This window comes from Jaculus jaculus, chromosome 10, assembly GCF_020740685.1.
Source record: "Jaculus jaculus isolate mJacJac1 chromosome 10, mJacJac1.mat.Y.cur, whole genome shotgun sequence".
NCBI lineage: Eukaryota > Metazoa > Chordata > Mammalia > Rodentia > Dipodidae > Jaculus > Jaculus jaculus.
This window is the reverse complement of record NC_059111.1, coordinates 90,951,113-90,969,638: the sequence shown is the minus strand read 5'-3', so window position 1 is coordinate 90,969,638 and position 18,526 is coordinate 90,951,113. Positions and strand designations below refer to the sequence as shown.

General features: G+C 41.2%; 1 protein-coding gene across 1 annotated transcript in view; it reads right to left on the bottom strand.

The window, feature by feature from the left end:
* The window catches only part of Klhdc10 (kelch domain containing 10), a 76,166-nt gene that overhangs the window by 50,832 nt on the left and 6,808 nt on the right, over positions 1 to 18,526 (bottom strand). The window lies entirely within an intron of this gene.

The window sequence follows — 18,526 nt, the reverse complement described above, 5'->3', positions numbered from 1 at the left end:
AAGACTTTTTAACCCTTATGCTCAAAACAATACAGTTATGTGCACCTCTTTTCAAGATTCTAGGTCAAAAATATGTGCACTCAATAATCACCAATGCCATCTTGTGGCAAAACTTCACCAGGAGTTTTAGAAACAATTAGAAATTATGGTATTTTTAAGCCAACAAATATAAAAGAAGGATCTCTACCAAAAATAATCAGGCATAACACAGGCTCCTAGTCTTCTCAAGGCTTGATGCCCTTCTTGTGTTAGTTATAAAGCAACAGACATCAGCTTTTAAAAATGAAATAAGATGATCCTATTATAATTAAAATTATATGGTAACCAAATAAAACTTACTATCTTGGCACCTTATGGAGTATAAAAGAGAAGAGTTCATCAGCCTTCCCAGGAAGCAAATTAGCTCCACATTAACCTCAAATTTTCTTACAAAATAGAAGAAAAATGTAATGCATTTATATAATTATTAACTAGGTGATTCTCTTCACAAAGTTTTAATACTCCCTAAAATAGTTCTTGATTAAAAAAAAATGTTTGCATAGCGTTGGAAGTTTACAAAAAGCTTTCACATGTATCACTTCATATAATTCTCTCAACAGTCCTCAAATGGTTTAGCATACATTTTATTAAGCACCAGCTATGCCTGGATCCCTGTGCTAGGACCCAGATTTGCAAAAAAAGAAAATGACTCACTCCTATCCTTAAGAGCTCATGCTTTGGAGAGCAAGGAAGCTGCAAAACAAATAATTAAATCACAGTGGAGTAGCAACTGTAGTAAGGGCTATAAAACTGCTCAAAGAAGATACCACCACCATCACTGGACTGAGATGTAAGGAACCTAAAGGAAAATAAGGTGACTGCCAGGGCCAACATTCAAGCTTGGGCCTCCTGAGTCTAAAACTGTCTTCTTTCTCCTACATCACACTTACCCTCCTATTTCAAATTCTCCTGAGAAAATGGGTTCTGTTTTGGACAACTGCATATATATTCAGATATTTGCCAGCAGGTCTAGTTTGCTTACTAAAAAACCTTTACATGGAGATATACAAATTCTGTTTAATGAAATGATACAACCTGCACATGCACATTTAATACTGTGGAGAAAGAAGACTTGTGGGTAAGGGGGAGAATTATTTATCTTTCAAAAGACTTTATCTTTTAATGTTCTAAATCCTTCAGTTACTTTTTTTTTTTTTTTGAGGCAGACTCTCTAGCCCAGGCTGACCCAGGACTTGTTCTGTGACTCTAAATCTTTTAAATTAGCAGCTTCAAAGTGTTGGTCTATAGTTCACTACTGTATTAAGGTGAGTATTCTCAGCCCAACACAATATGACAAAATTATGGACAAGGCAGAAAATTTTTCAAAAAACTAATACATTCCCTTTAAAGGCCTGCCCTTTTTTCATAGATTAGAACCTATTTATTGTTAAATATTCTTTATATTATGAGATGACAGTGACAGAAAATTAACATTTGGTGGTGTTTTTAAATACACCTTCTTGAGAATAGAAAATCTGCAAATTTTAAAGACTAAGTCTACTCTAAAAAACATACACACACATATACTTTTTAAATGTATAGGCTTATGACATCCGAAGACCCTGGAGAGCCATTGCCTTGAATCAATAAAATATATGTTGAGGACTCCTGAGTCCACCATGGGAAGCCATGCTGTCACAGAATTTGTAACATTTAAGAAACTTCCCTTACCCTCAAGCTTACACTCTAATTAGGAAGACAAGACAGAGACATAAAACAACTGGATAGCAATACAAGACAGAATATAATAAGTGATTAGCTTTAAAATTGACATTTTTATGTATCAAAAGCATTAAAATGTACATACCCTTTCACCCAGCTAATCCACTTCTAGGAATCTATTCCTAAAGAAACAATCATAGATGCATGGAAAGATGTATGGACAAAGATATTAACTATGATAATATTTATAATGGTAAAAAATTAGAAACACGTTGACTGTCCAGAGATAGGGAAGGGTTAAGTATGCTAACTAAGCATACTTGAATCTGTTCATCACACCACTTAAATAGGTATATACAAGACTATTGGTTAACATGACAAAACATCCACGATATACTACAAATGAACACGTTACAAAGTAGGATTAGAGTATGATATAAGTTTAGTAAAGAAAACATGAATATATTCATGAAAAATACAGGAATGATATACATCAAATTTTAATTGTGGTTATCTTTGGTTGATTATTCTGAGTGATTTTTCCCCCTTTGTGCTTGCTTTTATTTTCTAAGCTTTCTCATTGAGAGGCATTACTTTTGGACTGGAAGAAAAAGTACCATATTACTTCAATTTTCAAAAATATACTAGAAAGAAACATACCAAACTGTTGACAGTGGCTATGACTGGGGGTGAAGGTAGTTATAATTACTCCCTCTGTGTTACCCAAAACTTGACATATCATTGACTGATATACTATCATGTATTATTTTATACGCCACATTGATCTAAAATGACCTTGAAAATAATACTGGAAGGATAACAATGAAAATCAGTGAACTGAAGTTGCTGTAACCAAAGGTCCTTGGGCTAGGTGTGCAACTCAGCAGAAGAGCACCTGACCAGCCTGTGCAAGGCCCCACGGTCCATCCTGAGGCAAAAACTCAAATAAACAAACAAGAAATCCTCTTTTATATTTTCTCAGACCTTCTGTCAACATCTTTGACATGTTTCTCCCTTAGCAACTAATGTAACTATCACAAGCAATAGCTAATGCTGATTCCACTGAGGTTTCTCAGACAAGACAGACACTGACTTCAGGACTCATGTGGTACTCTTCACCCAAAGAGCAGAAAAAAAAGAAAGAAAAGAGGAGATAGGAGGAGAGGGGGAGGAGGAAGATAAGGGGAGAGGGAGGGGAAGGGGAAGGAGAGGGGGAAAAGAAAGAGAGCCAGCAGCAAAGTAGTGTAACAAATGAGTATTTTTAAAGAAATGTGCCTTTCCAATTGCACTACATATATCCCTAACCTAAACTTCTGCTCATCATTTATGTATATATGTAAAATAAAAAGCCAGTCTCCATTAGCGATCACTTCCAAAGTAATCTTCAGATACCACACTTGATCTTAGCCAAAAGGCTGAGAAATGATCAAAGTAATCTTCAGAATGAAAAACGTAATTTCTCCAATGAGTCACTCATATTTATTTTGCTAAACTAAGTATTTTTGTTTGTTTTTTCAAAGTAGGCTCTCTCTCTAGCCCAGATTGACGTAGAATTCACTCAGTAGTCTCAGGGTGACCTTGAACTCGCAGATATCCTCTTACCTCTGCCTCCCAAGCGCTGGGATTAAAGGCATGTGCCACCATGTCCAGTTTCAAGTTTCTTTCTTTTTTACATTTACCTTATCACAAAGTCACTAATAAATAAAAATAACAGTTGATCACAATTGCAAGCAAGCTCACCTTCCCCACAAATCTCATACATATGTCACTTAAAAAAAACTCAAAAGGTATGGTAGCACACATGCCTTTAATCCCAGCACTAGGGATGCGGAGATAGGAAGATCACCATGAGTTTGAGACCACCCTGAGATTACATAGTGTATTCCAGGTCAGCCTGAACTAGAATGGACCGCACCTTGGGGGAAAAAAAAAATCCATAATCTAAACCAGGCAAAAAAAATCCTAGTAGACTAAAACTGTAAGGAATCACTGAAATATGTAAAGAAGAGTCGATATAATCAGACTAGAGGACAAAGTGAGTAACTACAGCAAGTGGTGATTTAGTTGGTAAACTAACAACAGGAGAAATGAAGCAATTCACAAAATACGCAGCCTAGGTGGCTGGGGAGAGCACAGAAGTTACATTATAATCAGCCCTGCTCTGAGTCAAGTGTTGAATTTGCTCCCACATGGGAACAGTGGCATCAAACAAAGACGCACTCGGGTCAGAGACAAAACAGAGCCTGTGTGGCTACTCACTACTCAGGCCAAATAAGAAACAGCTATACTAAAGAATGGTCAACAGAACACTTCATCTCATTCCTACTCATAATCAAAGGGAATCCCTGACAATAAACAGATGTAACATTCACAGGAATGCTACCAAAGACTCTCAAATCAGGATAAAGGAGCATAAAAACAAGACTCAACTGTGAAAACAAGTCAAGAGTATTTAAAAGCCGAGCGTGGTGGCACATGCCTTTAATCCCAGCACTTGGGAGGCACAGGTAGGAGGATACCATGAGTTCGAGGCCACCCTGAGGCTCCATAGTGAATTCTAGGTCAGCCTGGACTAGAGTGAAACCCTACCTTGAAAAACCAAAAAAGTTAAAAAATTAAAAAAAAAAAAAAAAAGCCAGGTGTGGCAGTGCACACCTTTAATCCCAATACTCAGAGGCAGAGGTAGAAGGATCGCCATGAGGTCGAGGGCACCCTGAGACTACAGAGTGAATTCCAGGTCAGCCTGAGCCAGGGTGAGACCCTACCTCAAGAAACCAAAATCAAAAATCAAAAGTGCTGTTTTTTTCTTTACAGAAATGAACAAAATCTTACCTTCATATGGAAATGGAAAGAACCCAGGACACCAAAATTATCTTGAAAAGGAACTAACCTGGTGGAAGACTCATACTTCCTAACTCCAAACCATAGTGCAAAGATACAGAATTCAAAGCAGTGGGGTACTGGCATAAGGAAGAACATACAAGTAAACAGAATTACAGTGAAAATTCTGGCTGGATATGGGTTAGACATGCCTATAATCCCAGCATTCAGGAGGCAGAGGCAGGATGATCACCAGGAGTTTGAAGGCACTATGATCTACATAAAAGTTCAAAGCCAACAAAGTTTGCTAGAGTATGCCTTTAATCCCAGCATGAAGGAAGCTGAGGTAAGAAGAGTGTCAAGTGTTCAAGGCCATTGTAGGGCTATAGAATGAGTTTCAAGTCAGCCTAGGCAGAATAAGACCCTGCCAAAAAAAAAAAATAAAAAAGAGAGAGAGAGGGAAAGTTCCAGACTAGCCAGGGCTACATAGTAAGAAGAAGGTATCAACAAACCAAAATAAATAAATAAATAAACAAATGAAGCCGGGCATGGTGGCGCACGCCTTTAATCCCAGCACTTGGGAGGCAGAGGTAGGAGGATCGCCATGAGTTCGAGGCCACCCTGAGACTACAGAGTTAATTCCAGGTCAGCCTGGACCAGAGTGAGACCCTACCTCGAAAAACCAAAAAATAAATAAATAAACAAATGAATGAGGCTAGGCATGGGGGTGCATACCTTTAGTACCAGCACATGGGAGGCAGAGGTAGGAGGACTGCTGTGAGTTCATGGCCAGCCTGAGACTACAGAGTGAATTCTAGGTCAGCCTGGGCTAGAGCAAGACCCTAACTCAAAAAAATAAAAAAAAAAAAGGATGTACAGAGTGATTCTTTACTGATTTAAAAAATAATAATGGGGCTGGAGAGATGGCTTAGCAGTTAAAAAGCTTGCCTGCGAAACCTAAGGCCCTATGTTTGACTCCCCAGATACCCAGGAAAGCCAACACACAAGGTGATGCATTTGCAAGATCACATATGCGCACAAGATGGTGCACACAGCTGGAGTTCAATTACAGTGGCTGGAGGCCCTAACATACCAATTCATTATTGTTCTCGTTCTCTCTCTCTCTCTCTCTCTCTCTCTCTCTCTCTCTCACACACACACACACACACACACACACACACACACACACACACATTGAAAAAAGCCAGGGCTGGAGAGACGGCTTAGTGGTTAAGGTGCTTGCCTGTAAAGCTGAAGGACCCATGCTAGACTCTACAGATCCTAAGTTAGCCAGATGCACCTTTGTAAGGCAAGCACAAAGTTACACATGCCCACTAGGGGGTGCATCTGGACTGATTGTAGTTGCTGAGATCCTGGAGCACCAATTTTCTCTCTCTCTCTGTGTCACTCTCTGTCTCGCTTTAAAAAATAAAAGTAAAAAAATTTACAAAAAAATTAAAGAAAGGCCAGTCTGGGGCTGGATAGATGGATTAGCAGTTAAGAAACTTGCCTGCAAAGCCAAAGGACCCAGGTTCAATACCCCAGGACCCACGTAAGTCAGATGCACAATGTGGCACATGCATCTGGTATTTGTTTGTAGTGGCTAGAGGCCTTGGCATGCCCATTCTCTCAATCTCTCTCTCCCTTTCTCTCTCAAATAAATAAATAGGGCTGGAGAGATGGCTTAGTGGTTAAGCGCTTGCCTGTGAAGCCTAAGGACCCCGGTTCAAGGCTTGATTCCCCAGAATCCATGTTAGCCAGATGCACAAGGGGGCACAGGCGTCTGGAGTTCGTTTGCAGTGGCTGGAAGCCCTGGTGTGCCTGTTCTCTCTCTCTCTCTCTCTCTCACTTTCTCTCTCTGTTGCTCTCAAATAAATAAACAACAACAACAACAAATTTAAAAATAAATAAATAAATGTTTTAGGGGGAAAAAAGGCCAGTCTGTTGCACTTGCCTTAAAAAAAAAAGTATGGGCTGGAGAGATGGCTTAGCGGTTAAGCGCTTGCCTGTGAAGCCTAAGGACCCCGGTTCGAGGCTCGGTTCCCCAGGTCCCACTTTAGCCAGATGCACAAGGGGGCGCACGCGTCTGGAGTTCGTTTGCAGAGGCTGGAAGCCCTGGCGCGCCCATTCTCTCTCTCTCCCTCTATCTGTCTTTCTCTCTATGTCGGTCGCTCTCAAATAAATCAATAAAAAATGAACAAAAAAAAAGTATGAATACTAGATGGTTTCAATGGTTAATTCTTCTAAGCACTTAAAGAAAAATGTAATACCTGTCCTATATAAATACTTCCTGAGAGTAAAAAAAAAAAAAAAAAAAAATCACCATCGAGAGTAGTATAAGCCCTGGTATCAATATTTGATAAGAATATTTAAAATAATTATAAAGCAGTTGAAGGTGCTTGCAAAACCTGTAGGCCCAAGTTCAATTCCCCAGCACTCATGTAAAATTAGATGCACAAAGTGGCTCATGCATCTGTAGTTCATCTTCAGTGGCTAGAGGCCCTACATGTCCTATTTTCCTCTTCTCTCTTTCTCTTTCTGTTTACAAATAAACAACACATGAAAAAATGCTTTAAAAACTATTTTATTTTTGTTTATTTGAGTGAGTGATAGGGAAATAGAGAGAGAGAGAGAGAGAGAGAGAGAGAGAGAAAGTGGGCATGCCAGGGCTTTCAGCCATTGCAGATCAACTCCAGACACATGTGCCACCTGGAGCATCTAGCTTACGTGGGTCCTGGGGAATTGAACTGGGGTCCTTTGGCTTTGCAGGCAAGTGCCTTAACCACTAAGCTACCTCTCCAGCCCATGAAGAAAAATTTTAATTATGTTAAAGTCCCTTATAAGCATAGAGACAAAGATCCAAAATGAAATATAAAATCAAATAAAGGGGCATGGTGGCACATGCCTTTAATCCTAGCACTCAGGAGGCAGAGATAGGAGGATTGCCATGAGTTCAAGTCCACCCTGAGAATACATAGTGAATTCTAGATCAGCCTGGGCTAGAGCAAGAGCCTACCTTGAAGAAAAAGAAAAAAGAAAGAAAGAAATAGAGAGAGAGAAAAAAAACTTCCTTCAGTGTGTTTCAGGATGTCTCCAATAAACCTATAACTAACATTATACTTCAAGGAAAATATTAAGCATGTTTCACTGGAGATCAGAAACTAGAGAAGGATACTCAGTATCTCCACTTTGCTCCAAAAGTATACTGGAAATTCAAGATAGAAGGCAGGAAAAGTGGGCAGGGAAGGACTAAGGATTAGAAGGACTAGGGAGACAGCTCAATGAGTGAAGGGCTTGCTGCACAAACATGAGCACCTGAATTCAGCTCCCCAGAACCCACTTAAAGCCAGACATGAAGTGTGAGCATCCGCAGTCCTAGCCTGCTATGGTGAGATAGAAGGAAGGCAGAGATCCGTGAATCCTGGAAGCTCACAAGTAGCCAGCCTGGCACACACAGCAGAACAACAGAGATCCTGCCTCAAAGTGACAGGCAAAGATCTCCTCTGACTTTGACATGCGCAGCAGCACACTGGCATGTACGTGTACACACAAATATACATACGTATGTATGTATGCATAGTGGGGAGCTGGAGAGATGGCTCAGCAGTGTAAGGCACTTGCCTTCAAAGGCTAATGGCCTAGGTTTAACTACCCAGTACCCGTGTAAAGCCAGATGCACAAAGTGGCATACATCTGGAGTTCATTTTCAGGGGCAAGAGGCCCCGATGTACCCTCTCTCTCTGAAATAAACAAATTTTGTTTTAGCTTGGTTTAATTTTATTTTTTGGTTTTTCGAGGTAGGATCCCACTCTAGCTTAAATTCATTATGTCTCAGGGAGGCCTTGAACTCACAGGATCCTCCTACTTCTGCCTCCCAAAGTGCTGGGATTAAAGGCGTGTGCCAGCTCAACTGACTTATTTATTTATTTGTTTGTTTGGTTTTGGTTTTTCGAGGTAGGGTCTCACTGTAGCCCAGGCTGACCTGGAATTCACTATGGAGTCTCAGGGTGGCCTCGAACTCACAGCAATCCTACCTCTGCTTCCCGAGTGCTGGGATTAAAGGCATACGCCACCACGCCCAGCTATTTGTTTATTTTTTGAGAGAGAGACAAAGTGAGAGAATAGGCATGCCAGGGCCTTTTTTCAGCCTCTGTGAAGGAACTCCACCCGTGTGTGCCCCATTGTGTGCACGTGCAACATTGCATGCTTGCGTCACTAGGCATCTGGCTAGGTGGGACCTAGAAATTCCAACAAGGAATGCAAGCACCTTAGCTGCTAAGCCATCTCTCCAGCCCTTGTCTTGGCTTTTTAAAAAATTATTATTATTTATTTTACTTATTTATTTATTATTTGACAGAGAGAAAGGGGGAGGAGAGAATGGGCACACCAGGGCCTCCAGCCACTACCAATGAACTCCAGACATATGCACCACCTTGTGCATTTGGCTTACGTGGGTCTTGGGGAATCAAACCTGGGTCCTTTGGCTTTGCAGGCAAGCGTCTTAACTGTTAAGCTATCCCTCCTGCCCTTGTTTTAGTTTTTGAGATAGGGTCTCATTCCAGCCCAGGCAGAAGTGCTGAGATTAAAGGCGTGTGCTGCCATGCCTGGCAATAATTTTTTTTTTAAAGATCGGGTATGGTGGCACCCACCTTTAATACCAGCACTTGGGAGAGAAAGGTAGGAAAATGGCTGTTTGAGGCTATCCTGGGACTACAGAGTGAGTCCCAGGTCAGCTTGGGCTAGAGTAAGACCCTACCTTGAAAAAGAAGGGGGAAAAAAAGAGAACAGTATTTCCTGGGGTTAGCTACTCAGGCACTCAGAGGCCACTGCAGCAAAGGCACAAAAGGACCAGATTTCTCAAGCTGAGGCAGAACTTGGGGCCATACACATGACACTGGTTTACTCTGCTGAGACTCAGTTTTGCTTTGATCCCATTCTGCCTTTCTAGGCCTCCATTACTACCTTTAGGAGTGAGGGTGTTTTCTCTGTGCCATACATCTTACAAGTAAACTGGTTTTGATTCTATAGGGGCTCACAGCTAAAAGTTTCCTTGAGTCTCAGAAGAGACTTTGGACTTATGGACTTAAGACTTATGAGCAATGCTGCAACCACTACAACTATGGGGGTTCCTGGATATGGGCTAAATGCATTTTGAGTTATGAAACGGACAAGTACCTCTTGGGGGCCAGGAGTGGAATGTTGTAGTTTAAGAAGTGTCTGGATATCAAGTTGGTAAAGGATGAGTTTGTGATGGCTAATTTTTTTTTGTTTTTGTTTTTTAGTTTATTTATTTATTTATTTATTTATTTATTTACTTATTTTTAGCTTTTCAAGGTAGGGTTTCACTGCAGCTCAGGCTGACCTGGAATTCATATGTAGTCTCAGAGTGGCCTCAAACTCACAGCGATCCTCCTACCTCTACCTCCCAAGTGCTAGGATTAAAGGCATGCACCACCATGCCTGGCTTGTGATGGTTAATCTTTTATTTATTTATTTACTATTATTATTATTAATTTTTTATTTTTATTTTTTATTTTTTGGTTTTTCGAGGTTGGGTCTTGCTCTATCCCAGGCTGAACTGGAATTCACTAGTCTCGGGGTGGCCTCGAACTCACAGAGATCCTCCTACCTCTGCCTCCCGAGTGCTGGGATTAAAGGCGTGCACCACCACACCCGGCTTCCGTGATGGTTAATCTTGATTGTCAACTTGACTGGATTGAGAAGTACCTAGGAGGCCAGTAATGCACACCTCTGAAGACATCTGTGAGGGCATAACCAGAAAGGATTAGTTACGTGAGGCAGACCTGCCCAGAACGTAGATAGCACCATTTCATAGGTTGGAAGCCTAATGAGATAAGAGGATATAAAGGAGAAAGGCCTCCACACAATCATTCTCCTCACTTCCTGGTTGACATGAGGTGAGCAGCCTCTGCCATATGCTCCTGCAGCCATTCTGCCCCACCATAGGCCCAGAAGCAATGGAGCTAAGGATTTCGGATTGAAACCATCAGTAAAAATGAACGCTTAGGTCAGGTATTTTGTCACAGTGATGAAAGCATGACTAACATAGAACATAGTTATATGGTGTGTGATTTTGTTCATATAATGCTCTTGCTGTAACAAAATTATATATAGAGAGAACAGTTACTAGCCAGGGAAGGTGGCTGTAGCTCTGAAAGCATAACATGAACAAGTATTGTAATAGGTGGCTCTGTGTCTTGACCACAGTGGTAAAAGATATACACGTAAGGGCTGGAGAGATGGCTTCAATGGTTAAGGCACTTGCCTACAAAACCAAATGATCCAGGTTCAATTCCCCAGTACCCACATAAAGCCAGATGCACAAAAGGGAACATGCATCTGAAGTTTGTTTACAGCAACTAGAGGCCCTGATGGGCATTCTCTCTCCCTCCCTCCCCCCCGCCCCCGTGCTAGCAAATAAGTAAATAAATAAAAATATTTAAGCTAGGTATGATGGCATATGCCTTTAATCCCAGCACTAGGGAGGCAGAGGTAGGAAGTCACAGTGAGCTGGAGGCCTCCATGAAACTGTATAGTCAATTCCAGGTCAGCCTCGGCTACAGTGAAACCCTACCTCAAAAAGAACAAAAAAATTAAATTTTAAAAAGTTACACATGAGCTGGGCATGGTGGCACACGCCTTTAATCCCAGCATTTGGGAGGCAGAGGTGGGAGGATCAACGTGAGTTCAAGGCCACCCTTGAGACTACATAGTGAATTCCAGGTCAACCTGGGCTACAGTGAGATCCTACCTTGAAAAACCAAAACAAAACAAAAAAAAAAAAAGTTACACATGTAATATTTTGCAGACTTTAGTGCACACACACAAATACATAAAACTGATGAACTCTAAGGTCAGCAATGGATTGTATCAGTGTCAATTTGCTGGCTGTGTTACTAAACAGCATTAACAAGACATTATTATTCTGGTAAAATGTGTAAAGGATATACTTTACCTGAATAATTTCTATATTATTTCTTTTTTTTTTTTTTTGGCCGAGGTAGGGTCTTACTCTAGCCCAGGCTGACCTGCAATTCACTATGTAGTCTCAGGGTCCCATATTATTTCTTAAAACTTCAAGTGAGCTTGTATTATCTCAAGGTATAAATTATAAAATATAAATAAAACCCAAAATGAATTTTTAAAACTGATAATGATATATCTAAAACATAAATACTTTAATAATTAGAATTATTGGTTGAGAAGAGTTATGCCATATAGTATGGTCCTATTAATTTATACAATTCAGGATTTACAAAGAATTTCAAAGGAGCCATCTGTCAGGCTTACCTCAAAAAAAAAAAAAAGGGGGGGGTAGAGAAAAGAAGAAAATGCAATAAACCACTCCATTACTTTTTCTTTTTCTTTTGGTTTTTTGAGGTAGGGTTTCACTCTAGCTCAGGCTGACCTGGAATTCACTATGTAGTCTCAGCGTGGTCTCGAACTCACTGCGATCCTCCTACCTCTGCCTCCCAAGTGCTGGGATTAAAGGCGTGCGCCACCATGCCTGGCTTCCACTCCATTACTGAAGGACACGGACATTCCATTACCAAGGAACACAGAGACCATCAGCATTCTAATACAATCAGCACAACATGAACTGGCCAAACCTTTTTGGAGGGCAAACTGATGGTTTATCAAAGTTTAAATAGAGTATCTCCTTTGACCCAGCAACTGCATTTCTAGGGATTTATCTGAAAGACTGACTCTCATGAGTAAAATTCTGAATTACAAGGACATTCACTGCGTCACTGAATAGCAAGACTGAAAACATTTTTTTTTTAATTTATTTATTTGAGAGCAACAGACACAGAGAAAAAGACAGAGGGAGAGAGAGAGAATGGGTGCGCCAGGGCTTCCAGCCTCTACAAAGGAACTCCAGACGCGTGCGCCCCCTTGTGCATCTGGCTAACGTGGGACCTGGGGAACCGAGCCTCGAACCGGGGTCCTTAGGCTTCACAGGCAAGAGCTTAACCACTAAGCCATCTCTCCAGCCCAAGACTGAAAACATTTTAAATGCCCACCTAAAAGAAAGCCTTTTAGAAAAAAACAAATGTCACTGTTGCCTTTACAACAAAAGTCAATTAGCTGGGGTGGTCAAAGGTAAGGAACCTTGCCTTTTTCCATATGTTCTTTTTCTTCTTTTTTTGGTTTTTGGAAACAGGGTTTATCATGTATCCTCGATTTCTAAGTGCTTACTCTACCAAAAAGTATATTCCCTGTTTTTTTTTTTGTTTTTTTTTTTTTTAAGGTAGGGTCTCACTCTGGTCCAGGCTGACCTGGAATTAACTATGTGGTGTCAGGGTGGCCTCGAACTCATGGTGATCCTCCTACCTCTGCCTCCCGAGTGCTGGGATTAAAGGCATGTGCCACCACGCCTGGCCTGTTACTTTTTAAACTGGGTGTGAAGAGGACTAAAAAGCTATGGATTTCTTGGCCTATGAAACAAACAGAACCAGCGCTTTATCTTGCACAGTAGCAGAAAGGTAAGACTATGCCCAAAATTTGACATAGTATTACTTGAGCTGTCATAGTGCTTAATGCACTACTTTACATGCTTATGAACCTCATGTAGAATAGGGAGATGGCTCTGTGGCTAAAGGTGCCTGCTTGCAAAGCCTGCTGGTCTTGGTTTGATTCCCCAGTGCCCACATAGAGCCAGATGCACAAAGTGGTATATGCACCTGGAGTTTGTCTACAGTGGCAAGAGGCCCTGGCATACCCATGTACATGCATGTTCTTTCAAATAAGTAAAATAGAAATATATATTTTAAAAAGAAGGGGCTGGAGAGATTACTCAGAAGTTAAGGCACTTGCCTGCAAAGTCAAAGTTCAATTCCCCACATAAACCCAGATGCACAAAGTAGCACATGCAACTGGAGTTTGTTTGCACTGGTTAGAGGCCCTAGCAAGTCCATTCTCATTCTCTCTCCCTTTCTCTCTCTTTGCTTGCAAATAAATAAAAGTTAAAAAAAAATAAAATAAAAAAGGTGGAGGCTGATTTTCAACAAGAATGCCAAAAATATTCATTGGAGAAAAGACAGCCTCTTGAACAAATGGTGCTACGAAAACTGTATTATCTATATGAAGAAGGATGAAGGTAGATCCTTATCTCACTATACATAAGAATCAAGTCCAGGGCTGGAGGGATGGCTTAACAATTAAGGCATTTGCCTGCAAAACCAAAGGACTCCAGGACCCACATTAGCCAGATGCACAAGGGGACACACGCGTCTGGAGTTCATTTGCAGTGGCTGGAGGCCCTAGCTCGCCCCTTCATTCTCTCTCCCTCCCTCTTTCTCTATGAAATAAATAAATAAATAATTTTTAAAAAAGAGAATCAAGTCTAAATGATCAAAGATGTTAATACTAGACCTGAAACTGCTAGAGGAAAAAGTAGGAGAAACACTTCAACACACTGACGTAGGTAATGACTTTCTGAATATAACCCCAGTTGCTTAAGAAATAAAACTAATCAACCATTGGAACAGCCATTGTGGAAATCAATATGGAAATTCCCAAGACAGCTAAAAATAGATTTACCATATGACCCAGCTATTCCATACCTTGGCATATATCCTAAGAACTCTACTCACTCATCCATGTTTACTGCTGCTCTTTTCACAATAGCTAGGAAATGGAACCAGCCTACATGTCCTTCAACTGATGAATAGATAATGAAATTGTGGTACATTTATACAATGGAGCTCTAGTCAGCAGTAAAGAAAAATTAACTTGAAACTAGGTGTGGAGGCTCACACCTTTAATCCCAGCACTTGAGAGGCAAAAGTAGGAGGACTGTTGTGAGTTTGAGGTCAGCTTAAAATTACATAGTGAATTCCAGGTCAGCCTGAGCTAGAGTGAGACCCTACCTCAAAAAAAAAAAAAAAAAAAAAAGGGCTGGAGAGATGGTTTAGCGGTTAAGCGCTTGCCTGTGAAGCCTAAGGACCCCGGTTTGAGGCTCAATTCCCCAGGACCCTCGTTAGCTAGATGCACAAGGGAGTGCACATGTCTGGAGTTCATTTGCAGTGGCTGAAGGCCTTGGTGCGCCCATTCTCTCTCTCTCTCTATCTGCCTCTTTCTCTTTCTGTCTGTCACTCTCAAATAAATAAAATAAACAAAAAATAAAATAAAAGGAAAATGAAACTGAGCTGGGGTGGTGGTACACACCTTTAATCCCAATACTTGGGAGGCATGGGTAGAATTGCCATGAGTTCAAGGCCACTCTGAGACTACATAGTGAATTCCAGATTAGCCTGGGCTAGAGCAAAACCCTGGGGGGAAAAATGAAATGATAAAAGTTTGCAAGTAAATGGATAGATCTGGAAAGGATTGTACATTAAGTGAGGTAACCCAGGCCCAGAAAGTCAAAACACCACATGCTCTCTCTCATATGTAGATCCTAGCAACAAATGTTTATAAATTTGTGCATGAGTCAGAGTAAAAGTCAGTAGCAGAGGCCAGCAAGCTAGAAAGGGGCTATGAGGGAGGGAGGAAAGTGGAGGACTCAGGGAATCGTATTATAGATATGGAAATAGAGGAACAGATTACTGGGGGTGGAATCGCATAAGTGAGGTCACGGGAAGGGATTGAGTAAAATAGGGGTAATCAAAATTTTAAATGGTATGAATAGGCCAAATGGAAATCTACTTCTTGGGATAATGGTATAACCAGGAACCATAGATTGTTACTAGAAAAATTTCAGTGCCAGGAATGAGATACCCTCCTGTGAGTTGGTGGCCAGGGAGGTTCCCTGATGCCCCCTAAACATTACAGGCCACTGCCAAGAACTAGATGGTAAGACCCTACTGCTGACGATTCTACATGCTTGGGCTGCAAGTCACCAAGAAATCAAGCTATGGCTGAGCTAGAAGCCTCCTCTGTGTTGATTAGCTGTCAGAAAGCTGGAAACAGCTATCTTGCATGTAGCCTGTTGGCAGAAAGAAGTCATAAACAGCAGACCCTGCAAGCCCTAAGATTGACCAGCCAGGCCAAATATACCAACTGGGGCAATAGTGGCATGTCTGTTATGGGAGAAACCACTTGTTCTCTAAATGGACTGGAGGCCTGCTACATGGCAGAGAATACATGCTTGGTACTGAAAACCTAGTCAAAAGTCAGGTCATGAGTCCTAGAGAAGTAACGCCTGCTGTTGTCTGGCTAAATGCATATATTATGCATTATGCTCACCAAACTACACTATAAGCACATTTTTCCCCCTGCCCAGGATGACCCGGAATTCACTGTGTAGTCTCAGGATAGCCTCGAACTCCTACCTCTACATTCCAAGTGCTGGGATTAAAAGCATGTGACATCACACCTTGCTACTCTTACTTTTGGTTGGAGACATTTCTGTTTTCAGATGGCAGTGACCACTGGAGTGACGAAAAATTCACCATAGGAGTGTTCAGCACTAAGATATCTCTATCACACCCTCAAAGGCTCAGGGTCAATTGCAGAAGAGATGACAGAAAGAATGTAAGAGCCAAAGAAAGGGTAGGACTGCTTACCATGCAATCTTCCATACACAAAATGGTCTGGATATCCATGACCTCACAGTGCCTGAAGCTACCTACACAAGACCTTCATAATAGGAGGAAAAGATGATGGCATGAAAATAAATGAGAGACTAATTATAAAGGGGATGCGATTCAATAGAGGGTGGATTTGAGAGGGGGAAATACGAGTGGAGGGAGGAAATTAATATGGTTTTATTGTCTATACTTACAGAAACTGACAATAAAAAGTAAAAAAAAAGGGGGGGAGGGCTGGAGAGATGGCTCAGTGTTTAAGGTGCTTGCCTGCAAATCATAAAAACCTGGGTTTGATTCCCAGTACCCATATACAACCAGATGCACAAAGTGGTGCATGCATCTGATGCTTATTTGTAGTGTCTGGAAGCCCTGGCACATCCATTCTCTCTGTCTCTCTTCTCGCCATCTCTTTTCTTGCAAATAAATAAATAAATAAGAATTTTAAAAAATGGGGGAGCAAGTCAGGTAACCCAGGCCCAGAAAGCCAAGCGCCACATGTTCTCTCTCATATGTGGATCCTAGCTACAGATGACTGGGCTTTTGTGTGAGAATGAAAATACTTAGTAGCAGAGGCCAGTAAGTTAAAAAGGAGACATAAAGGGTAGAGAAAGGAAGGGAGGAGGGTACTTAATAGGTTGATATTGTATATATGTAATTACAATGATTGTAATGGGGAGGTAATATGATGGAGAATGGAATTTCAAATGGGAAAGTGTGGGGGTGGGGAAGGAGGGAATTACCATGGGATATATTTTATAATCATGGAAAATGTTAATAAAAATTTAAAAATATATATACCAGGACATTTGAGGAGGCTTTGAAAAAATGATTTAAAAATATATGAGGAAGATTAACTGAAAAATAAAATTTTAAAAGGGGATATGATTGAAAAAAAAATGGGGGAGCAGCCTACAGAAATGGCTTAGCAGTTAAGGAGCTGGCCTGCAATGCCTAAGGACTCATGTTCGACTCTCCAGGTCCCACATAAGCCAGACATACAGTGACAGAAGTATGCAAGGTCGCACACGCACACAAGGGGGCGCAGGTGCCTGGAGTTCAATTGCTGTGGCTGGGGGCCCTGGTGCCCCAATCCTCTCTGGCATTAAAAAAAAAAAAAGGCTAAACTATTGGGGTTGCCTCAAAAAATAAACAGCCTGGCCAGGTGTGGTGGCGCACGCCTTTAATCCCAGCACTCGGAAAGCAGAGGTAGGAGGATCACCATGAGTTCGAGGCCACTCTGAGACTACATAGTGAATTACAGGTCAGCCTGAGCTAGAGTGAGACCCTACCTCAAAAAAATAAAATAAAATAAAATAATCAGCCAGGCATGGTGGTACATGCCTTTAATCCCAACACTTGGGAGGCAGAGGTCAGAGAATGGCTGTGAGTTCAAGACTACTTTGAGAACACATAGTGAATTTCAGGTCAGCCTGAGCTACAGTGAGACCCTGCCTCAAAATATCAAAACCATGTTTAGGGTTACTCTACTCTCAATAGCTAGGAAATGGAACCAGCCTAGATGTCCCTCAACTTATGAGTGGATAATGAAGATGTGGCACATTTATACAATGGAGTTCTGCTCAGCAATAAAGAAAAATGAAATTATGAAGTTTGCAGGAAAATGGACGGGATTATATCTAGTAAGGTAACTCAGGCCCAGAAAGGCAAACGTTACATGTTCTCTATCGTATGTGGATCCTAGCTACAAATTATTAGACTTTTATGCAAGTAGGAATAAATTCAATAGCAGATACCAGTAAGCTAGAAAGGGAATAGAAAGGGGAGGGGAACTTAATAGGATGGTATTGTATATACGTAAGTAGAAAAACAGATTAATGGGGGTGAAAAGGCCTAAATGAGGTCAGGGGAAGAGACTGAGTAAAGGAAAAGTGGAGGGAGGGCTAATCAAAATTGGGCATGGTGGTGCACACCTTTAATCCCAGCACTCGGGAGGCAGAGGTAGGAGGATCACTGTGAGTTCAAGGCCACCTTGAGACTACAAAGTGAATTCCAGGTCAGCCTGGGCTAGAGAGAGACCCTACCTAGAAAAACAAACAAACGAAAAAAAAAACCCACAATCTAAGAGGAGGGCTAGAGAGATTGCTTAGCAGTTAAGGCGCTTGCCTGCAAAGCCAAAGGGCCCAGGTTCAATTCCACAGTACCCACATAAGCCAGAGGCACAAGGTGGTGAATGTGTCTAGAGTTCGTTTACAGCAGCTAAAAGCTTTGGTGTGCCCATTCATTCCCTCTCTCTCAACCCCCCCATCTCTCTTTTAAATAAATATATATTTTTTAATCTAAGAGGATATAAATAAATCATATGGAAATCTACTTTTTTGGACAATGGAACACTCAGAAGCCATAGATCGTTACTAGAAAATTTTCAGTGCCAGGGATGTGATGTCTTCCAGTGAGTTGTTGGCCAGGGAGGTCACTGATACCCCTAAGAC